Source organism: Aquarana catesbeiana, linkage group LG05, assembly GCF_042186555.1.
Source record: "Aquarana catesbeiana isolate 2022-GZ linkage group LG05, ASM4218655v1, whole genome shotgun sequence".
Classification (NCBI taxonomy): Eukaryota; Metazoa; Chordata; class Amphibia; order Anura; family Ranidae; genus Aquarana; species Aquarana catesbeiana.
Window position 1 is genome coordinate 616,051,918 of NC_133328.1, and position 21,483 is coordinate 616,073,400.

A 21,483-nucleotide genomic window follows, 5' to 3' on the forward strand; every position below is an offset into this window, starting at 1 on the left:
TTTACATGTAAACACAGATGAGTCATCTGTACACAACAATAGGGCAGAGCTGGGCAGCATTAGTAGCAGCGCTTCACACTGAGATATTGGGACACAGCACGGGACTAAAACCTCAAGGGACGAGGGAATTTAAACCAGGATAGTTGTCAAGTATGAGGCAGCTGCTTTGGGCCCCACAACAATGACAGGGCCCAGGGCAGCTGTCCCTTTTGCCCTGCCTTAAAAACGGCCCTGAGTGTGCATGAGGCCTAAAGCATCTCTAAACCCAAAATAAAATAAATAAAAAATTAAACATGCATCTGCCACCTGCTGATAGTATATAAGTGCAAAAATGATACATTCAATCATTGAAATAGACACAGAAAATCAACAATCGTTGCACGCTTTCATCGTCCGCTGATGTCTTGGTAGTTGGAAATCCTTCCTTTCCTTTCTTTTCACTCCATGAATTCCGCTTCCTTCTGTCTGATAGAACGATCATGTTGATGTCTAGTGGTAGAGACAGTTCACTGGTCTGGAATCGAGCACATATTTCGTTACTGTTTGCGTGTTGGAAATCAAAATAGCCCATAGGTTTCCATTCATCTGCATTATTCCGCTGATGGCGCTTTCATTAAGTCAGCGGTTGTTAAAAATAGATCTTTTCCTCCCGACTTCCAGCGTGTCATGGTACAAGGCCGTTCTGTTTCAATGGTTAACCGTTTATGACAGTAGTGTTTCTTCGCACTTCACAAGATGATTGCAAAACATCGCTGTTAATTGCTGAAATTATTTATTGTGAAGCGACAGATGAACCTGTTCTAACCCCAGCTTAACCACTTCAGCGCTTCAAGATTTACCCCCTCTCATGACCAGGCCATTTTTTCGCGATACGGCACTGCGTTACTTTAACTGACAATTGTGCGGTTGTGCGATGCTGTACCCAAATAAATGCTGCATGCATTCCCAAAAAAAATCCCAATAAGCGTATATCCATTGGTTTGCGCCATCTACAAATTATGGGATATTTCTATTTATTTAAAACATTTTTTTTTTTTTTACTAGTAATGGCAGCGATCAGCGACTTATAGCGGGACTGCAACTTTGTGGCAGACAAATCTGACACTTTTTAATTCAATGATCAGTGCTAAAAAATATACACTGTCCAGTGGTGGCTGGTGTTTTTTTTTGGGGGGGGGGGGCGGCAAACAACCTCCCCCTCGCTGTTTGCCGGACGGTTCGGCACTTACCCTATCTAGGCGGGTAGTGGGTGGCGGGCAGTGTGCAGCAGCTCCGTGTCCTCTCCTCCATCGGCGGCTTCCAGTGTCTGGCTCCTCCCCTCCTCCTAGGCATCCAATAGGATCTCCTGTCCTTTCAACCAATCGGGTGACGGGTCTCAAAACCCATTTCCTGATTGGCCGGGAGGAGGATCAGTGTTACAATAGCAAATATTCATTCGCTATTGTAACACACCTGGGTGGGCTCCGTTTCTCATTCTCTGCGCCCCGAGCCCACCCTATTTTGAAGCCTTTTAGAGCCTCTGGCTCTAATAAGGTGCTTCCAAAAAACACCCCCATTGGAATCCATGCGCCGGTGTCCTGCAAGGGGCCGGACACATGGATGGGGGCGGGGGGGCGGCGATGGATGGGGGGGGCGGTGCCCGTGCGCCCTTAATGGACGGGCCACCCCTGACACTGTCACTGTACTAATAACACTGGCAGGGAAGGGGTTAACATCAGGGGCGATCAAAGGGTTTTTTTAAAAATGTATTTTATTATTATTACCACACTGTAATGTGGTTATGACTAAGGCCTTATGGGCTGAAACGCGTCAACTGTTCTCATTTACGTTTGGTCACTGTGGTTTGACAATAAATACAGCATATTTTAAGAGCAATCAGCGGAGTGCGGATCATCTTTTCCTCATTTCTCTACTCAGCCAGCGACTGTGGATCGAGCACCCGGGAGCTCTGTTTTCTATGTGATGTATGGGTAGTAGCACTGACTTTTTTGTTTATATTTTTATTATTATACAGGATTTATATAACGCTAATGCCGCGTACACACGGTCGGAATTTCCGACAACAAATGTTCGATGGGAGCTTGTTGTCGGAAATGCCGACCGTATGTAGGCTCCATCGGACATTTGTTGTCGGAATTTCCGACAACAAAAATTTGAGAGCTGGTTCTCAAATTCTGCAACAAACAAAATCCGTTGTCGGGAATTCCGATCGGGGTGTACACAATTCCGACGCACAAAATTCCACGCATGCTCAGAATCAAGCAGAAGAGCCGCACCGGCTAATGAACTTAATTTTTCTCGGCTCGTCGTACGTGTTGTACGTTACCGCGTTCTTGGCGATCGGAATTTCCGCCAACATTTGTGTGACCGTGTGTATGCAAGACAAGTTTGAGCCAACATCCGTTGGAAATAAATCCAGGATTTTGTTGTCGGAATGTCCGATTGGGTGTACAGGGCATAACAGTTTGCTCAGCGCTTAACAAAATGAAGGCAGACATTACAGTTACATTACAATTTGGTACAAGAGGAATCAGAAGACCCTGCTCATTAGAGCTTACAATCTAATGCCCCGTACACACGATAGGATTTTCCAACAACAAAATCCATGGATTTTTTCCGACGGATGTTGGCTCAAACTTGTCTTGCATACACACAGTCACACAAAGTTGGTCGGAAATTCCGAAAGTCAAGAACACGGTGACGTACAACACGTACGACGAGCCAAGAAAAATGAAGTTCAATAGCCGGTGCGGCTCTTCTGCTTGATTCTGAGCATGCGTGGAACTTTATGCATCGGAATTGTGTACACACGATCGGAATTTCCGCTCAACAAATTTTGTTGTCGGAAAATTTTATAGCCAGCTCTCAAACTTTGTGTGTCGGAAATTCCTATGGAAAATGTGTGATGGAGCCCACACACGGTCGGAATTTCCGACAAGGTCCTATCACACATTTTCCATCGGAAAATCCGACCTTGTGTACAGGGCATTAGTGGGAGGGTCAATTGATACAAAAGGTAATAGCTGTGGGGGGATGAGCTGATGGAGAAAGTAAAACAGTGAATTAGAAGCAGGATAGGCTTCTGCTGATATATACGCATGCATAGCTCCCAACTGTCCCTGATTTGGAGCAATGTTCCTCTGTCCCTCTTTGCCCCTCATTTGTCCCTCATTCATCATCCCCTAATCCAGGGGCAGACTGACAACTCATGGGGCCCCCGTGCAATAGGAGATTATGAGGCCCCCAGGCAATCAGAGATTATGGGGCCACAAAGTATACACACACACACACACAGAGTATACAATCACCCAGTATACACAGACATGTTTCTATTAGCCTGAGAAGGTACTGGAGAGGTGGGGCAGCTATAATCTCTGGATTTTTGGACCAAAAGGATGTCGGTAAGGGACATTTCAGAGACAGATGTAAAAAAAACACAGATTTTTACATACTGTCCCTGATTTTACTGAGGCTGGCAGCCCTGACGGGGCCCCCTAATGGCCCGGGGCCCTCCGGCAGTGCCCGAGTGGCCGAATGGTCAGTCCGCCCCTGCCCTAATTCATATAGTTGTATCTAAAATGCACTTTTTATCTTTCAAAATTGCTTCCCAGTGCTAAACCTTTCATCCAATTTCTAAATCGCTGCATTTGTAAATTTCAAAGCCAATATAAAGGAATAGTAGTGGTAAAAAAAAGTCCTTGTGGATTTAATTAACCTTTTTTTGGTTAATTCTCTTTTAAGGGGGTGTGACAGGGGGGAGTGTCCTACGCCTACATACGTTTACAAGTAGGTGTCCCTCATTCCCATCTCAAAATGTTGGGAGGTATGCGCATGTGTGTTAGTGCTTGAGAAGTTAGTGCTTGAGAAGCTTCCAATCAAATGCACGACACGAATGTAATCTATAAAAGCCCATGAACACAAGATCTAAAACTCATAATAAAGTAAAATATTTCGATTTTCTGGATAATCACAATGTTCCCTGGATAGCGCAACTTCACTGACTGATTTCATTTGTTGCCTGCAGATGCGTTTTAACTGTAGTCTTCTCAGTCATCATAATTGAAGGCCTGGATGTTACATTGCAAATAATTTAGAGTGACAAAATCTAGTCATAATAAGCATAAAAAAGAAAAGAAATGAGTTCTCTCTCCCAATGTGTTTGCTTGGTGGATAATTGCTATATCATTATATTATTTCAAGTGCTCCACATTGACTTGCAGTATCTTCCTCTTCAGGCTTAGACCCAGAGAGATCGTACATGCTTAGTCAAATTATTATTAGGAATCTTTAAGCTAAGAAATCCAACTATGCAAACCAACCTTGCCTATTTGTACAGGAATGAATTGCAGTATGTGTATAGACAGTGGCTTAACTATAACCTTCAGGGCCCCTGTGCAAAAAAACCATGATGGACCCCCTGACCCCCAGGCTGGGGCCCTTCCCTTTGATCCCAGTGCCGGAACGCCAGGGCCAGGTTGCAAGTGTGACCTTTGTGACCTTGGTAGTTCCACCACTGGTGTAAGTAGTTTTTTTTTTTTTTTTTTTTTTTTTTAAAGGTGTAAAATGTTATACTTGCCTTCTGAGCACAGTGCAATGCACTCAGTGTACTTGTAGCTGGGTGTTGAGAGCTTGCTGTGCTTGATCTCCCCCCCCCCCCCCCCACCTGTGTGGACCAGGCTAAGTGATAGTGTGCCCGCTCCTTCTTCTCCCCATCACTGTGTAGGGAGCCTGCTAAATGCTTTAGTGTGTGCTCCCCCCCTGCTTGCCCCCCTACCCCACCAGCGGGTGTGTGGGCAGCTGCATGTGTGAGAGAGCTTTGCTCATCTTCCCCTCCCACCTGGATTTGCCTTCTACAATGGATCATGGGACATGTAGTCCCCAAGAAGAACAGTAAAGTGCAAGTGCGTGGAGGCTAATGGGTTGTGGACTTTTTCTACCCAGAGATCTCTGCACACAGAGGAGGAGAGGACAGTATTTTTACTGGGCCATTCACCAGAGGTCTGGGCAGTCTGGTATAGGGAATCAGAGTGCAGACCTGTGACTGGGGTCTGTACACTACACCAGAGAGACCAGAGCCTGTGTGGAGTCCAGGGTGCCCCTTTTTGGTATTGTGTGAGCTCAAAGAGCCAGAGGACTGAGCCACTTGTGGGCCTCTTCCTGAATTGGGACCAGCGCTGGAGGGACCTGTTGCTACATGTGTGCCAGTGAGAGTGTCAAGGAAAATTCCTCCTCTTATGACGTCACAGTCCCAGCATGCGGCCTGGTGCAGTTCAGGAGGGGGGGGCGCTCACTTGTCCCCACCCCCTTTCCTGACCGGCCGGGCTGCGTGCTCGGATAAGGGTCTGGTATGGATTTTGGGGGGGAACCCCACGCCGTTTTTTTCGGCGTATGGGGTTCCCCTTAAAATCCATACCAGACCTAAGGGCCTGGTATGCCCCTGGAGGGGAACCCATGCCGTTTTTTTATTTAAAATTTAGCGTGGAGTTCCCCCTCATGATTCATACCAAACACAGTGCCTGGCATTGGCGGGGCTCTAAGTCGGATCCCCGCACCAGTGTTAACCCGGCTCGCAGGGTGTCAATCTCGCCGATAAAAGCGTCGAGATTGACACAATATCAGACAATACAGAAGTTGACCAAAGGGTGGGGGTAAAGAGCTGAAAAACCACGTGATTTGGTGAAAGTTGGCTGAAAAAGTTCTGCCGTGTGTATGCAATACAAAGTTATGGCCAACGCCCTTTGTACAAAAATCTGCGGGAAAGTTTGTACAAAGTCCTATCGTGTGTATGAGGCTTTACACTCTCTTTCACACTGCCCAGAGCCAGTACTAACAACCCCCCCCCCCCAGGAGAGGGGGCTCGATCTGCACCTCTTCCTCCCGCCCCTACCCCTCTGTGTCTGCTCACACTCCAATCCCCAGTTCTATGCCTCAGAAAAGGAAAGTGGGGGATGGAAATATGAAGTACAGCAGCCTCAGATACATCTGGATGAGAGGTGCTAACTGCCAAGGGGTGAGTGAGCTTACCATCCATCCCTGTGTGAGTGAGTACATTAAGGTAAATCAGGGTTCTCAGAGCACCCCTTACATCAGAGTTCCCCTTTACACCAGAGGCCACAGTGTTCCCCCTTACATCCGAGTCTTCTCCGTACATCAGAGTTCCCAGTGTTCCCCCTTAAATCAGGGTTCCCAGAGCATCCCTTATGTCAGAGTCCCCAGAGTTCTCCAGTACATGAGAGTCTGCAGAGTCCCCCCTTACAGTGAAAGGGAACTCTGCGAGTTCAGATGTAAAAGGGGAACTCTGTGGACTCTGATGTAAAGAGGGACTTTTGTGATTAACTTCATATGATTAGAAATGTTATTTATTAGCAAAATATATGTATAAAAACAAAATCGCTGTGCGCCGCTAAAGTGTTCGGGTTTGACTTGAAGAAAAGGTGGCAACGCTACATGAACATGAATACACACAACATGAATACAACCTCATGAGGGAAATCACATTATTTACAAAAGTCCACATATACCATTTATCAGCCGAGGTCAGAGATCAGCTGCATGACTTTCAGTCTGTCTCAGCTGTTGGATTTTCAATTTTGCAGTAACTTGGTTAGGATGACACAGTAACTGAAGATTTCCTCCACAGGTCGGGCTGTGCACAAATTGTTTAGAAGATTACCGTGTCTGGGGCACACGTCCTTTATATGGATGTCACCTTTATTTATTCAATATAGCTACACTGCCAAGCAATTTTCTTTGTGCACCTATCAAGTACACCTAACAAGTGTACTCGTGCTAGGTCCAAGAGGAGATAGGATAGCAGGCAACTCCAGGGGTTTGTACATTGAGTTACACTCTAAAGTGCCTTGGGGACCTTAGATCAGGCAAATTATTTTATGCAAATAGCGTCTTAAAGAGTAGAGAACCCTTGTCAGTGTTTTTTCTTTTTTTGCTGTCTTTGCACCATATGTGAAATTTCTTTAATTTTCTGTTCAGAAAGTTAGCAGAAATATCCCAAATAGAGGGTAATTTCCCTTATAGACAGATTTCCCCATTGGAAGATATCTCATAAGTTTCCTTAAAGCTGAACTGCTGCCTTCACTTCAGTCTTGCCCAGTTGTACCAGCTCCTCTCCTGTACTGAAACAGCTTACTCTGATTTCACTGCATTCTCATACATAGCTCCCAACTGTCCCTGATTTCAAGGGACTGTCCCTGATTTGGAGCAACGTCCCTCTGTCCCTCATTCCACCTCATTTGTCCCTCATTTTGGTCTGATCTTTATAGATGTATAAAAAATGCACTTTTTATCTCTGAAAAAGTGTTTTACAGCACTAAACCTTTCATCTGATTTCTAAATTGCTGCATTTTTAAATTCCAGAGTAGTGGTAAAAAGCAATCTTTGATTTTTTTGTACAATTCTCCTTTAAGGGGGTGTGGCAAGGGGTGTGTCCTATGCCTGCATACTTTTGCTGACAGGTGTCCCTCATTCCCATCTCTAAAAGTTGGGGGGTATGCTCATAGTTGTCATCAGTCCCAACTTTCCCCGGGACATTCATGGAAATCAGACCGGTGTCCCAGTCTGAGCCTGTCCCGGGCAGAATCATGAAAATGAAGTTTTGTCACGGGCAGGGGCAGACTGGGCCAGGGGTCTGATCCCCCCATAAGAAGGCCGCACTGCTCCGCCGTCACCCGATGCGGTGCGAACATGGTCAGATGGTTGGCAAAGGTGTCATCCCAGGCTGCCCACATAGTAAGCTGGATGGGCTGGGATGATGGGGGGAGAGAAAGGGATGTAACAGAAAACTTCAGCTAGCTACTGGCTGAGGAGGTAGCAGGAGGCAGGCTGCACCACGTCCCAGCCAATGGGTACGCTGTCCATCAGGGGCGTTGCTAGGTCTACAAAAGATCTGGGGCTAGAGCCCACAGCAGCGTAGTAAAGAAAGTCATACGCTTGGGCGGGCATACATATGTATATACAGTAATACACGTGTGTGTATATATATCCCCAGAGAGCCCCCCACTTACATCAGAGTCCCCAGAGAGACCCCTTACATCAGGGTCCCCAGAAAGCCCCCCTTACATCAGGGTCCCCAGAGAGCCCCCCCTTTCATCAGGGTACCCAGAGGGCACCCCCACTTACAACAGGGTTCCCAGAGAGCCCCCCTTTACATCAGGGTCCCCAGAGAGCCCCCCTTACATCAGGGTCCACAGAGAGCCTCCTCCTTACATCAGAGTCCTCAGAGAGCCTCCCCCTTTCATCAGGGTACCCAGAGGGCCCCCCACTTACATCAGGGTTCCCAGAGAGCCCCCCTTACATTAGGATCCCCAGAGAGCCTCTAGCTTGCATCAGGGTCCCCAGAGAGCCCCCCACTTACATAAGGGTCCCCAGAGAGCCTCCCCTCCCCTTGGGGACCCCTGCAGAGACTCGGGGCTATTGGCCCCAGATTTGGGGCTATAGCCCCAAAAGCCACCCCCTAGCGATGCCCCTGCTGTCCATTACGGCCTGTGTTGTGGCATGGAGCTGCTGTGGAAAGAAGCTGCATTAGTGATTGAGAGGAGGAAGAACAAAGTGTGTTATCGTTATCTCTCTCTCTCTCTCTCTCTCTCTCTGGTTACTGGGGTCTGTGGGCAGGCTATTTATCAGAATCTGGAAGCCCCCTTTAATAATAAGGGGGCCCCCCCACAGATAGTGCTTTCCCTATGTGAATGAGTAATGTCCTTGCTCAATCAAACAAAAAGGAAAGTTTAAATAAAGACAAAGAGAGTTTTTGACAAGTGGTTTCATAAATGTAGTGCTACCTCTGTGAGAGAGTAGAATGGGTCCTTCTTTCTTTGCCTCGACCTTCTAAACCACTTGCCGCCCAGCCGGACTCATTATACTGCGGGAGGTTGGCACGATCCCGCGAGCCGTTATAGCTATACGTCAGCTCCTTTAAGCAGGATAGCAGGTGCGCGCCACCGGAGGCACATGCACGAGCCCACTGCAATGCGGGGGTGCCAATGCTTGTGACCAGCGGTCGCGGTGACCGCCGGCCACGAGCGATCGCGGGCACGATAGGCAGAACAGGGACATGTGTGTGTAAACACACAAATCCCTGTTCTGTGAGGAGAGGAGAACGAGATCGTGAGTTCCTAATAGCTAAGAACCACGATCTGTCATCCCCTCTAGTCAGTCCCCTCCCCCTACAGTTAGAACACACAGTCAGGGAACACATTTAACCCCTTGATCGCCCCCTAGTGTTAACCGCTTCCCTGCCAGTGACATTTATACAGTAATCATTGCATTTTTATAGCACTGATCGCTGTATAATTGTCAATCGTCCCAAAAATGTGTCAAAAGTGTCCGATGTGTCCGCCATAATGTTGCAGTCATGATAAAAATCGCAGATCACCGCCATTACTAGTAAAAAAAAAATAATAATAAAAATGCCGTAAATCTATCCCCTATTTTGTAGACGCTATAACTTTTGTGCAAACCAATCAATATACGCTTATTGTGATTTTTATTACCAAAAATATGTAGAAGGATACATATCGGCCTAAACTGAGAAAAAAAATTGTTTTTTTTTTTTTTTTTTTTAAAAACATAGGAGATATTTATTATAGCAAAAAGTACAAAATATTGTGTTTTTTACAAAATTGTCGCTCTTTTGTTGTTTATATCGCAAAAATAAAATCCGCAGAGGGGATCAAATACCACCAAAAGAAAAAGAAAGTTCTATTTGTGGGGGAAAAAATGATGTCAATTTTGTTTGGGTACAGCGTCCCACGACCGAGCAATTGTCAGTTAAAGCGACGCAGTGCCGAATCGCAAGAAATGGTCTAGTCATTGAGCAGCTAATTCTTCCAGGGCTGAAGTGGTTAAACTACAATTCCCAGGATTCTCAGCGCTCTGTAAAGAAGTCTATGGGCTTGCTTGGCTTTAGCTCCCCCCCCTGCTGGCTGAATAGTGCAGCAATCCATTAGTATCTTAGTAGAGGGAGAGAAGAAAAAAAACTGCAATGTTTCTTTCTCCATATTACTGTAGCCCAGCACCCAGGATGTACATCCATCATCAATCACGTTATCCAGTGATGTAGATCCACATCAACCAATCATAGATGCATCTGCTTCTTAATCCCAGGATTAAAGGCCTCTCAACATACCGATTTAAACCTTTGACATGTTTTGATGGTCACAAAACAAACTATAGCAAAAGCTTGGTTATCCAACTCCTTCTCAATGACCAAAGTTAAAAACAGACTTCACTGGACATTTACTAATGAAAAGTTAACAGTGAAACTCATGGAAACTATTTCTAAAATGATCTGGGACCTATGGGCCACCCACTTCCTGCCAACAGGATTTAACCATTACCTAATAGACCTGTGATTCTCGTGAGTAGCCAAATAGCATGGCCTATGACAATTCAACAAGGTTCCAAAGCGCACTCACCCCCTCCATACCCTTTCACTTGGTTTCCCCTCTTAACCCTATTTATCTACATAAAAATGCCATAAATCTATCCCCTATTTTGTAGACGCTATAACTTTTGCGCAAACCAATCAATATACGCTTATTGCGATTTTTTTTTACCAAATATATGTAGAAGAATAAACTGAGAAAGAAATTAGTTTTTTTTATATACTTTTTGGGGATATTTATTATAGCAAAAACTAAAAAATACTGCTTTTTTAAAAAAAATTATCGCTCTTTTTTTGTTTATAGTGCAAAAGATAAAAACCGCAGAGGTGATCAAATACCACCAAAAGAAAGCTCTATTTGTGGGAAAAAAAGGACGTCAATTTTGTTTGGGTACAACATCGCACGACCGCGCAATTGTCAGCTAAAGCGACGCAGTGCCGATCCGCAAAAAATGCTCTGGTTAGGAAGGGGGGTAAAATCTTCCGGGACTGAAATGGTTAAAACAAAACAAAACGGAGGATAAACGGATGCAAATGGACAAGCGGTCCGTTGTTGCATCAGTTTCTTCATTGGTTGTTGGAAGCAACCAGTCACTGTGGGGGGAGTTTTAAATGTAATTTTTTTTTCTATACTTCATTGCGCCGAGAAGGAACTGTCATTCAGGCCCGCCACTAAATTAAACAAAGGGGCGGGGTCACCAGGTGATGTCACTGGGTGATCACACCCCTTTGTTTAATTTGGTACCCGGCCTGAATGACAGCTCCTTCTCGGCGCAATGAAGTATAGAAAACAGTGACAGTCAGCATCTGCAACTGAGGGAGTCGGTATGTACAGACTGCCCCCTCACTGTGTATACTGCTCTTCCCCTGTCCTAACCTTGCACACACTGCCCCCCCCCCAAAGAGGACCTGCCACGTATCTGCTATCACGTAGGGGACTATTGGTCCCCTATGTGATAGCAATAAAATCATAAGCAAAAAAACAACACATAAAAAGTAAAAAAAACAAAAACAAAAAAATTTGAACCTTCCACCCCCACATACGCAGGCATACTAGAGCTGCGCGATTATTCATTAATCATGTTGGGTATCAGTAGACAAGGTTTGAATGAAAGATTCCCGGACATCAAAAAATTTGTGGAACTGCATAGCTCCCAACTGTCCCTGATTTTGAGGGACTGTCCCTGCTTTGGAGCAATAACCTTCTGTCCCTCATTCCTCCTCATTTGTCCCTCATTTTGGTCAGATCTGTATAGATGTATATAAAATGCACCTTTTATCTATCAAAAAGTGTTTTCCAGCTGTAAACCTTTCATCTGATTCCTAAATTGCTGCAATTGTAAATTCCAAAAGCCAATATAAAGGAATATTATTGGTAAAAAAAGCACTTGTGGGTTTAACTAATCTTGTTTTTTTTTTTGTACAATTCTCCTTTAAGGGGGCATGGCAAGGGGTGTGTCCTATGCCTGCATACTTTTTCTGATAGGTGTCCCTCATTCCCATCTCAAAAAGTTGGGAGGTATGGAACTGTGTTTCCTTTTGTAAGGCGGCCTCCACCCAATCCATATGGAAAACACAAGACAGCTTATCTACAAACAATGAGATAGTGGGGGGATCAGGGTAAATCCACTTATGCAGGATGGCTTTTCTTGCCACAAGTGATAAATTGGTGAACTTTTGGATTTTAATAGCTGGAATGTGTATCAGGCCAAAAAGTGCCCATTCAGAACCAAATAATTTACTAGGTGTGTGGTTTGAAGTCTACCTTAATTTTATTGCTCAAGTTATCCAAAGGACCACATATAGGTGCATCTCATACAATTAGAATACCATTAAAAAGTTAATTTACTTCAGTAATTCAATCTAAAAGTGAAACTCATACATTTTATATAGATACATTACACACAGAGTGATATATTTCAAACATTTCTTTCTTTTAATTTTGATGATTAAGGCTTAGAGCTAGTGAAACCCCAAAATTCAGTATCTCAGAAAATTCGAATTAGAAACCAAAAAATAAAAGGTTTTTAATACAGAAATGTTGGCTTACGGAAAAGTATGTACAGTATAGTATGCTGATACTTGGTCGGGGCTCCTTTTGCATGAACTACTGCATCAATGCGGCGTGGCATGGAGGTGATCAGCCTGTGGCACTGCTGAGGAGTTATGGAAGCCCAGGTTGCTTTGATAGCGGCCTGCACCTCATCTGCATTGTTGGGTCTGGTGTCTCTCATCTTCCTCTTGACAATACCCCACAGATTCTCTATGGGGTTTAGGTCAGGTCAGTTTGCTGGCCAGTCAAACACAGTGATAACATGAACATTAAACTAGGTATTGGTACCTTTGGCAGTGTGGGCAGGTGCCAAGTCCTGCTGGAAAATTAAATCAGCATCTCCATAAAGCTGGTCAGCAGAGGGAAGCATGAAGTGCTCTAGAATTTCCTGGTAGAGTGCTGCGCTGACTTTGGACTTTATAAAACACAGTGGACAAATACCAGCAGATGACATTGCTCCCCAAATCATCACTGACTGTGGAAGCTTCACACTGGACCTCGTGCAACTTGGATTCCGTGCTTCTCCGCTCTTCCTCCAGACTCTGGGACCTTGATTACCAAATGAAATGCAAAATTGTCCACAGTCCGTGATGATTTGGGGAGCCATGTCATCTTCTGTTTTATCAAGTCCAAAGTAATCCGACTTACAAACGACTTCTACTTACAAACGGAGAGAGACAACAGGAAGTGAGAGGAAATCTACCCCTAGGAAGGGAAATTCTCTCCTGTAAGAGTTATTATGGGAAAAAGGTGTCTCCACTGAAGCTTTATAACCAAGGCTTGTTTCCACAACAACCCAAAATTTTCAAAATCCAATTGTCATTGGGACAGAAAATGAGGTAAAATCTTTTGAACAAGGGCACAGACAGCAAAACAAACGTTACAGGGTTGTTAACCCTTCCCTATGCTATCCAAAAAGCTTAAAAATATTTTTTTTGGCTGGAGTTACACTTAAAAAATGTACCTGTTCCGACTTACAAACAGATTCAACTTAAGAACAAACCTACAGATCTTGTTTGTAGCCCGGGGACTGACTGAACCAGGAAATTCTAGGGCACTTCATGCTTCCCTCTGCTGACCAGCTTTATGGAGATGCTGATTTCATTTTCCAACAGGACTTGCCACCTGCCCACACTGCCAAAACTACCAATACCTGGTTTAATGATCATGGTATCAATGTGCTTGATTGGCCAGCAAAAGAGAATCTGTGGGGTATTGTCAAGAGGAAGATGAGAGACACCAGACCCAACAATGCAGATGAGCTGAAAGCCGATATCAAAGCAACCTGGGCTTCCATAACTCCTCAGCAGTGCCACAGGCTGATCACCTCCATGCCACACCTCATTGATACAGTAATTCATCCAAAAGGAGCCAAGTATTGAGTGCATACTATACTGTACATGAACATACTTTTCAGTAAGCCAACATTTCTGAATTAAAAATCCTTTTTTATTGGTCTTATGTAAAATTCAAATTTTCTGAGATACTGAATTTTGGGTTTTCACTAGCTGTAAGCCATAATCATTAAAATTAAAAGAAAAAAATGCTTGAGATATATCACTCTGTGTGTAATAATGAGTTTTACTTTTTGAATTGAATTACTGAAATAAATTAACCGTTTGATGATATTCTAACTTTATGAGATGCACCGGTATGTATTTAATTTTTATTAATCCTTTATTTATCAATTTCACTGATACAAATAAAACAGGCATTGACAGATTGCGTTTTTAAGCAAATTGATATAATAATATCTACACTACACCCAAGGAACTTCCAGTCCCTGCATGGGGAGACAGCCATGGGTAGACCTCTATTTGCCACAATTGACTTAAGTAGGATTATACATAACCTTGAGCAATTCAGGTAAGAGAATATCCAAATATAGAGTTGGATCTTTTTTTGCCATCTTGCCAGCTCTCTCCATGCACAGTGCTTTTCCAGCGAGAGTCCCCTGAGACATCTAATGTTTCTGTTCGGTACGTGTTTGTATAACACAACATTTTACAGAGCTCAGCTGGAGACAAACAGGTTAAATCATCTGAAAGTGTAAATACCCGAGTCATTTTCACACAGATTGAACAATATGTATACATGAATGCTTTTGTGTCAATGTGCCTCAAATCTGCATTTAAAGTGTGACTGTGATTTCAAAGTAGATAATGCACTGAAAGAGGAAGAGGATGCTTAGGGAAGCCCCCCTGCATATTTTTATAATAAAAAGTGTAGCGGAATTAAGGTCCATCTTTAGGCTGGCCATAGGTCACAGGTTGAAGGAAAGAAAATTGCTTGATTCCCCCATCAAACACAATCAGTGTTGATGGGGGAAACACTCCCGCTGCGCTATTATATTCTGGACTGCACTTAAGTCCTGATCTGGAAAAGGATCTTGTGTATGGTAGGGTGACCAGGGGGACAGTCCCCGGACTGAGGACACTGTCCCCGGAACAAGTCTGACCCTGGTTTTGTCCCCGGCAGGGGCCGTCCCAGGCAGGGCATCCTGAGCTCAGCAGGGAGGGCTTGGGCAGCCTCACAGATGATCAGTTCGGCGGTGGGGGAAGTCACAAGTACCGATCTCCCTGTATGGCTTTCAATAAAGCAGCTGACAGCCGCTTCTCCTCCTCCTCCCGCAGCTGTCAGTTGCTTCAATGAAATCCACAGGGAGGTCGGTGCTTGTAACTCCCCCCACTGCCGCAACAATCATCCCCAACTGCCCATCAAATGTTCCTTAATCTCTGGCCCCCCTTGCCCTCCTCTGGATCCCGGTGTTCTCCTCCTCCGGCTCCCGGTGTTCTCCTCCTCCAGCTCCGGGTTTCCTCCTTCTCTGGCTCCCTGGGTCCTCCTCCAGCTCCCGGTGTCTTCCTCCTCCAGCTCCGGGTTTCCTCCTCCTCTGGCTCCCCGTGTTCTCCTCTGTTGGTCCTCCTCCTGCTCCCCGTGTCCTCCTCTGGTCCCCTCTGTGATCCTCTCCCCCCCTGCGTGCTCCTCTAGTCCCCCCTTGTCCCGGATCTGTCAGGATGAAGAGCAGAGTAAGGAGCCGGTAAATATGTAATTTTACTCTGTCTATTCATAACTGAGCATAACTTTGTCTCCTGTACATTTATCTTCAGTGCAGCTGAGACTGCAGAGAAAGGGACTGGGGAATCTGAGTCCTCAGTCCCTTTCTCTGTCTCAAAGGGGAGATGTCAGGGGTCTGTTTAGATCTCTGATATCTCACCAAAGCCCCCACACAGGGCTGATAAAAAAAAGAAAGAATTGTAATAACTAAATATTTAAAAATTAAATTGTAGAAATAACCAAAAGAAAGCATTGTAAAAAAAAAATAACGAAAAAATATATAAATTGAAAAAGTAACAATAAAAAAAAAAAAAAAAAAAAACCTCTGACACGTCCACTTCTCTACTGACACCATCCACTGCCCTACTGATATGATCCACTGCCAACCTCCACCCCCTAAAAAGATATGTTAAAAAAAATTTAAAAAATAAGAAGAAATTAAATTCTTAAAATAAATAAATAAATACATTTGTAAAAAAATGTATAAATATATATATATATATATTTTTAAACTAGTGGCACTGTCCACTGCTCTACTGAGACCGTCCAGCCATTACTGTCCATAGCCCCCCACCCCCAACTGAAGCACTGTAAAAAATAAACATATATATATATATATATATATATATATATATATATATATATATATATATATATATATATATAATAAATACAATTGGAAAATATAGTCAGTTAAGCCAGCCATAGATGATTAGAATCTTGCCTGGTATAGCACCCCTGAACTCTGCACTCTGTACATAGCATGCCTCTACGCTTCTTTGGTAAGAGTAAAATACAAAATATGCATTGAAAAGTTTTTTCTGTATCTTATTTTCTTAACATTTGGTAGTTATATCCCCAAAAATTCTAAGAAGTATCTTTTTTTTTTTTTTTGCTGGGAATAATTGGTTGTGCAAGTGTCAGAAGGGAAATAAGTGCCAGACGTGGCTATATGCTCTGCTGCTGTAAGGTCCTAGATATACTGACCATTCCCTCTTACCCCCAGAAAAGCTGCTTTTGGATGATTAGAGAGAAGTTTGTTCTCCTATTGTTGCTACTGATCGTTTTGGAGCATCCTGTGACCCTTCTTCAGCAATGAATACTAAAAAGACATCCCTTAAGCTGGCCATACACTATACAATTTTCCTGTTCAACTTTCCTTTAGATTTACCAAAACCATATAATATGAGGTCAAACCTAAACCCTTTCAATTTGTATGCAATCAGACAGGCCCTTGCACTACATAGTTGAAGGTAAATCTAAAGGAAATTGAATCAGAAAATTGTATAGTGTATGGCCAGCCTTAGACAATTGGTCTCCAAATTGTGGCCCTTTGCTTGCTTTAATCTGGCCCTTAATACCCTATTTCATTCACTGACACCAACGAAGGGGCACAATTCCTACAAATGACATCAACTATGGGGGACAGTTCCTCCCAATAATACCAACAATGGGGCCCAATGACACCAATGATGGGGAACAATTCCTACCAGTGACACAAGTGATGGGGCACAATTCCTCCCAAAGCCTTTTAACAATGGGGCCCAATTACACTAAAGATGGGGCACAATTCCTCCCAATGTCACAAACTATGGGGCACAATTCCTCTCACTGACACCAAAGATTGGGCATTGTTTACCCCAACTGATGCCGGGACATTTTCTACTCCTGATGGTCACAGTCTGGCCCTCCTAAAGTCTGAAGGTAAGTAAACTGGTCCTTTGTTTATGTTTAAGTTTGGAGACCCCTGTTCTATACTGAGACTAAATTGTTGGTGTGTGTGGATCTGTGCTTTGTGATTGGCAGTCTCTGTACTACTTTGGGAGAACTTGTCTATTTCCTGTGACCCCTCCGGGAGTAAGCGCTATGAACGTCATACCTTTCAATGGTGCCAGTGGGCTGGCTGCCAAAACCATAGCTACTATCACACCATGTGTCTTGGTCTGCCCCCCTGCACCATGGAAAGCAATGATGTGTTGCAGTGAATAGGGACAGGGCCCATGCAACCATGCCGATACGGCATTGCCAAGGCTGTACTGGCCCCTGACCCCTCCACTTCTTTGTACTGATGCAGCCCACCCCAGCACCCCCCTAGATACGACCCTGTTTGCACAGCAGGGCAGCAAAAATTATCTCCCATCACATTTGACAAGACAGTACCTCCCTATTTTTTACTAGTAATGTCGATGATCAGCGACTTATAGCGGGACTGCGATATTGCGGTGGACAGTTGGACACTAACTGACACTTTTTGGGGACCAGTGACACTAATACAATGATCAGTGCTAAAAATATGTACACTGGCTGGGAAGGGGTTAACATCAGGGGCGATCAAAGGGTTAACTGCATGCCTAGCCGGTGTTTTAGTGTACAGTGTGGGAGGTGCTTTTACTAGAGGAAGGCATGGATCCATGCCCCTGCTTTGCAGGAACATAGGATCGATGTCTCCCCTACTGACAGAACTGCGATCTACCTTGTTTACATAGGCAGACCGCCTTTCTGCGTGTGTCCTTAATGATCTGCGGGTGACGGTGGACATCAGCTCCCGCTGATCTGTGTGCCTAGCCAGTGTTTTAGTGCACTGTGTAGGAGGTGCTTTTACTAGTTGGAGACATGGATCCTTGTCCCTGCTTTGCAAAAACACAGGATCCATGTTTCTGCTACTAACAGAACGTCAATCTGCCTTGTTTACATAGGAAGATCGCTGTTCTGGCTCTCTGCCTAATGATCGGCGGGTGCCAGTGGACATCAATGTATAATCACAGCAGGAGCAGATCGCCGGCAGTGTGTGTGTGCGTGCCCCAGACCCGGAAGTGTTGGAACACGTATTAGGTACGTGATCTGGCGCAACCTTGCCGCCATATATGTAAGTTATGTGTCACTTATAAAGAGCTAGGAAAACCAACAAGAAGTGCAAAGAGAGTTTAATTGCGTTATCACACTGCTAGGTAACCCATAGTGCTCTGGGATTTCTTTACATAGATTAATTATTGATTAAAACTTTTTGGGGAAAATAAAGCTATGCATATAGATATTAAAATATACTGTATGGTAAAACAGATATGGCTCATTTAAAAATATATACACCTAAAAAATGAAATAAAACTGAAGCCAAAATATTCAGTATGTTACTCACAGAGGCCATTTTTCATTTTTAATTAAAGCATAATATCAATTTTAATCTTACCTACAACCAAAATCTTGTCCCCCCCCCCCCCCCCCCCCAGCAATTTTTTAAACCCTTCGCACATCCAAGTGTGGCACAGGTTCTGTATCATGTGAGTGCTGTGATTGACGCATATGGACGCATATGTGCAGCGGCTGGGCGTTAAAGCCCACCATTCTTCCCACTGCATACATGCATTAGGTGGTCAGCATAAGGTGAAAGATCTTCATTTTACATACTGGTCTGTAGTCCACTGAAAGGTCCTCTACCTCCGGCAGTAGGCAGATCCTGCTGCAGAGAACGCGGCCACATTTTAACATGGTGCAGCTCTCAATTGCATTCTCCTATGAGGAGGGTGGATGATGTACCCATGGGGACAGTTCCTTAATGCCCTGGCTTCAAAGGTAGGTGGTTGTGTGACACTAAGCATTATTCAGCCCACAACAGGACTGGATCAGAGAGGAGGACACGGAGGGGAGTGCAATAGTATGGAGGGGGCCGGTGCTGCTTGACATTTTTTTTTTTTATTTAAAGAGATGAGGATCCACTTTAAAAAAGAAACAAGAAGGCTGCAGTTGGGTTCTGATCCTACTCCAGTGATCTGAAACCTGAAGATCATGCCAGTATGCGGAATGGTACATCGGGACAAATATCTTTATGTAGGCCAGCACACAGCCACGCATGTCCACGCAGAGGTGTGCGAACACATGTGCACCTGTCACTTATGCTGACACCAAGCAGCCTTATTAAAGTGGCTGTAAACCCTTACTTATACCCAGTGAAGTGACTAGCCTCAGGGGATACTATCACGTACCTGGTGACAACCGCAATGTTGTGGAGGCCTCTCCTGCATCTCCTGCCAAACTGAAGGTGGAGACAGAGGGTGAAAGGGCACAGAGTAGACCCTAGAGAATAAAATGGAGATGGTTGCAATACTTTATGTCACACCGTATTTGCGCAGCGGTCTTACAAACACATTTTTTTTGGAAAAAATACACTTTTTTTAATAAAAAAATAAGAAAACAGTAAAGTTAGCCCAGTTTTTTTCTACAATCTGAAAGGTAATGTTACAGTGCATCCAGGAAGTATTCACAGCGCTTCACTTTTTCCACATTTTGTTATGTTACAGCCTTATTCCAAAATGGATTAAATGTATTATTTTCCTCAAAATTCTACAAACAATACCTCATAATAACAACGTGAAAGAAGTTTGTTTGAAATCTTTGCAAATTTAAAATAAAAATTCCCAATGTACATAAGTATCACAGCCTTTGCCATGACACACTGTTGCATCCTGTTCACATTGATCATCCTTGAGATGTTTCTACAACTTGATTGAAGTCCACCTGTGGTAAATTCAGTTGATTGAACATGATTTGGAAAGGCACACACCTGTCTATATAAGATCCCACATTTAACAGTGCATGTCAGAGCACAAACAAAGCCATGAATTGCAAGGAATTGTCTGTAGACCACTGAGACAGGATTGTATCGAGGCACAGATCTGGGGAAGGATACAGAAACATTTCTGCAGCATTGAAGGTCCCAATGAGCACAGTGGCCTCCATCATCCAGGAAGAAATTTGGAACCACCAAGACTCTTCCTAGAGCGGGCCACCCGGCCAAACTGAGTGATCAGGGGAAAAAGGCCTTAGTCAGGGAGGTGACCAAGATCCCTATGGTCACTCTGACAGAGCTCCAGCATTTCTCTGTGGAGAGAGGAGAACCTTCCAGAAGAACAACCATCTCTGCAGCACTCCACCAATCAGGCCTGCATGGTAGAGTGGCCAAACGGAAGCCACTCCTCCAGTTAAAGGCACATGACAACCCGCCTGGAGTTTGCCAAAAAGCACCTGAAGGACTCCCAGACCATGAGAAACAAAATTCTCTGGTCTGATGAAACAAAGATTGAACTCTTTGGCCTAAATGGCAAGCCTTATGTCTGGAGGAAACCAGACACCGCTTATCACATGGCTAATATCATCCCTACAGTAAAGCATGGTGGTGGCAGCATCATGCTGTGGGGATGTTTTTCAGCGGCAGGAATTGGGAGACTCGTCAGGATTGAGGGAAAGATGAATGCAGCAATGTACAAAGATATCCTTGATGAAAACCTGCCCCAGAGCGCTCTGGACCTCAGACTGGGGCAAAGGTTCATCTTCCAACAGGACAACGACCCTAAGCACACAGCCAAGATAACAAAGGAGTGGCTACGGGCCATGGTGACGTTTAACATTGTTCTGGTCCTCTAAGGGCATACAGTCTAGTGGGAGCTATCTTGCCCTCACTCGACCTCCTGCCCATTAGGCAATCAGATCGGATTGTTTCCAACGCTATTCAGCAACTGCTTATAGTGACAGACCAGTTTAAATAGCCACTGGAAGACCAGTGCACACACTAATTGGTATCAGCGCGTGTACGTGTGTGCGTGCACGCTCAAATGTGAGCATGACGAATCTTAATAGTATATCTAACATTGGCTCCTTAATTAGAAGTGTGAGTATGTGTGCAATGCGCACGTGAACGTACATGAGTATAAGCCCGAACTGGTTTTCTGGTGCTGGGAATCCACTTTTTCATAATTGTCAAAAACTGTCTGTGTTTTTTTTTACTATTTGACACTTTTTTGGTGAATGGGTAGGGGTACTATGTACTCATTCACATGGGGGGGGGGCAGGATCTGGGGGATTCCACATTCCGATCAGCCCCCTGCCCGCATATCCCCACAACCAGCAGACAGGGTTGTGGGGAAAAGACCCCTATCCCCAGCAACATGGGGGCAAGGTGCTTTGTGATGGGGGGGTGGACCCC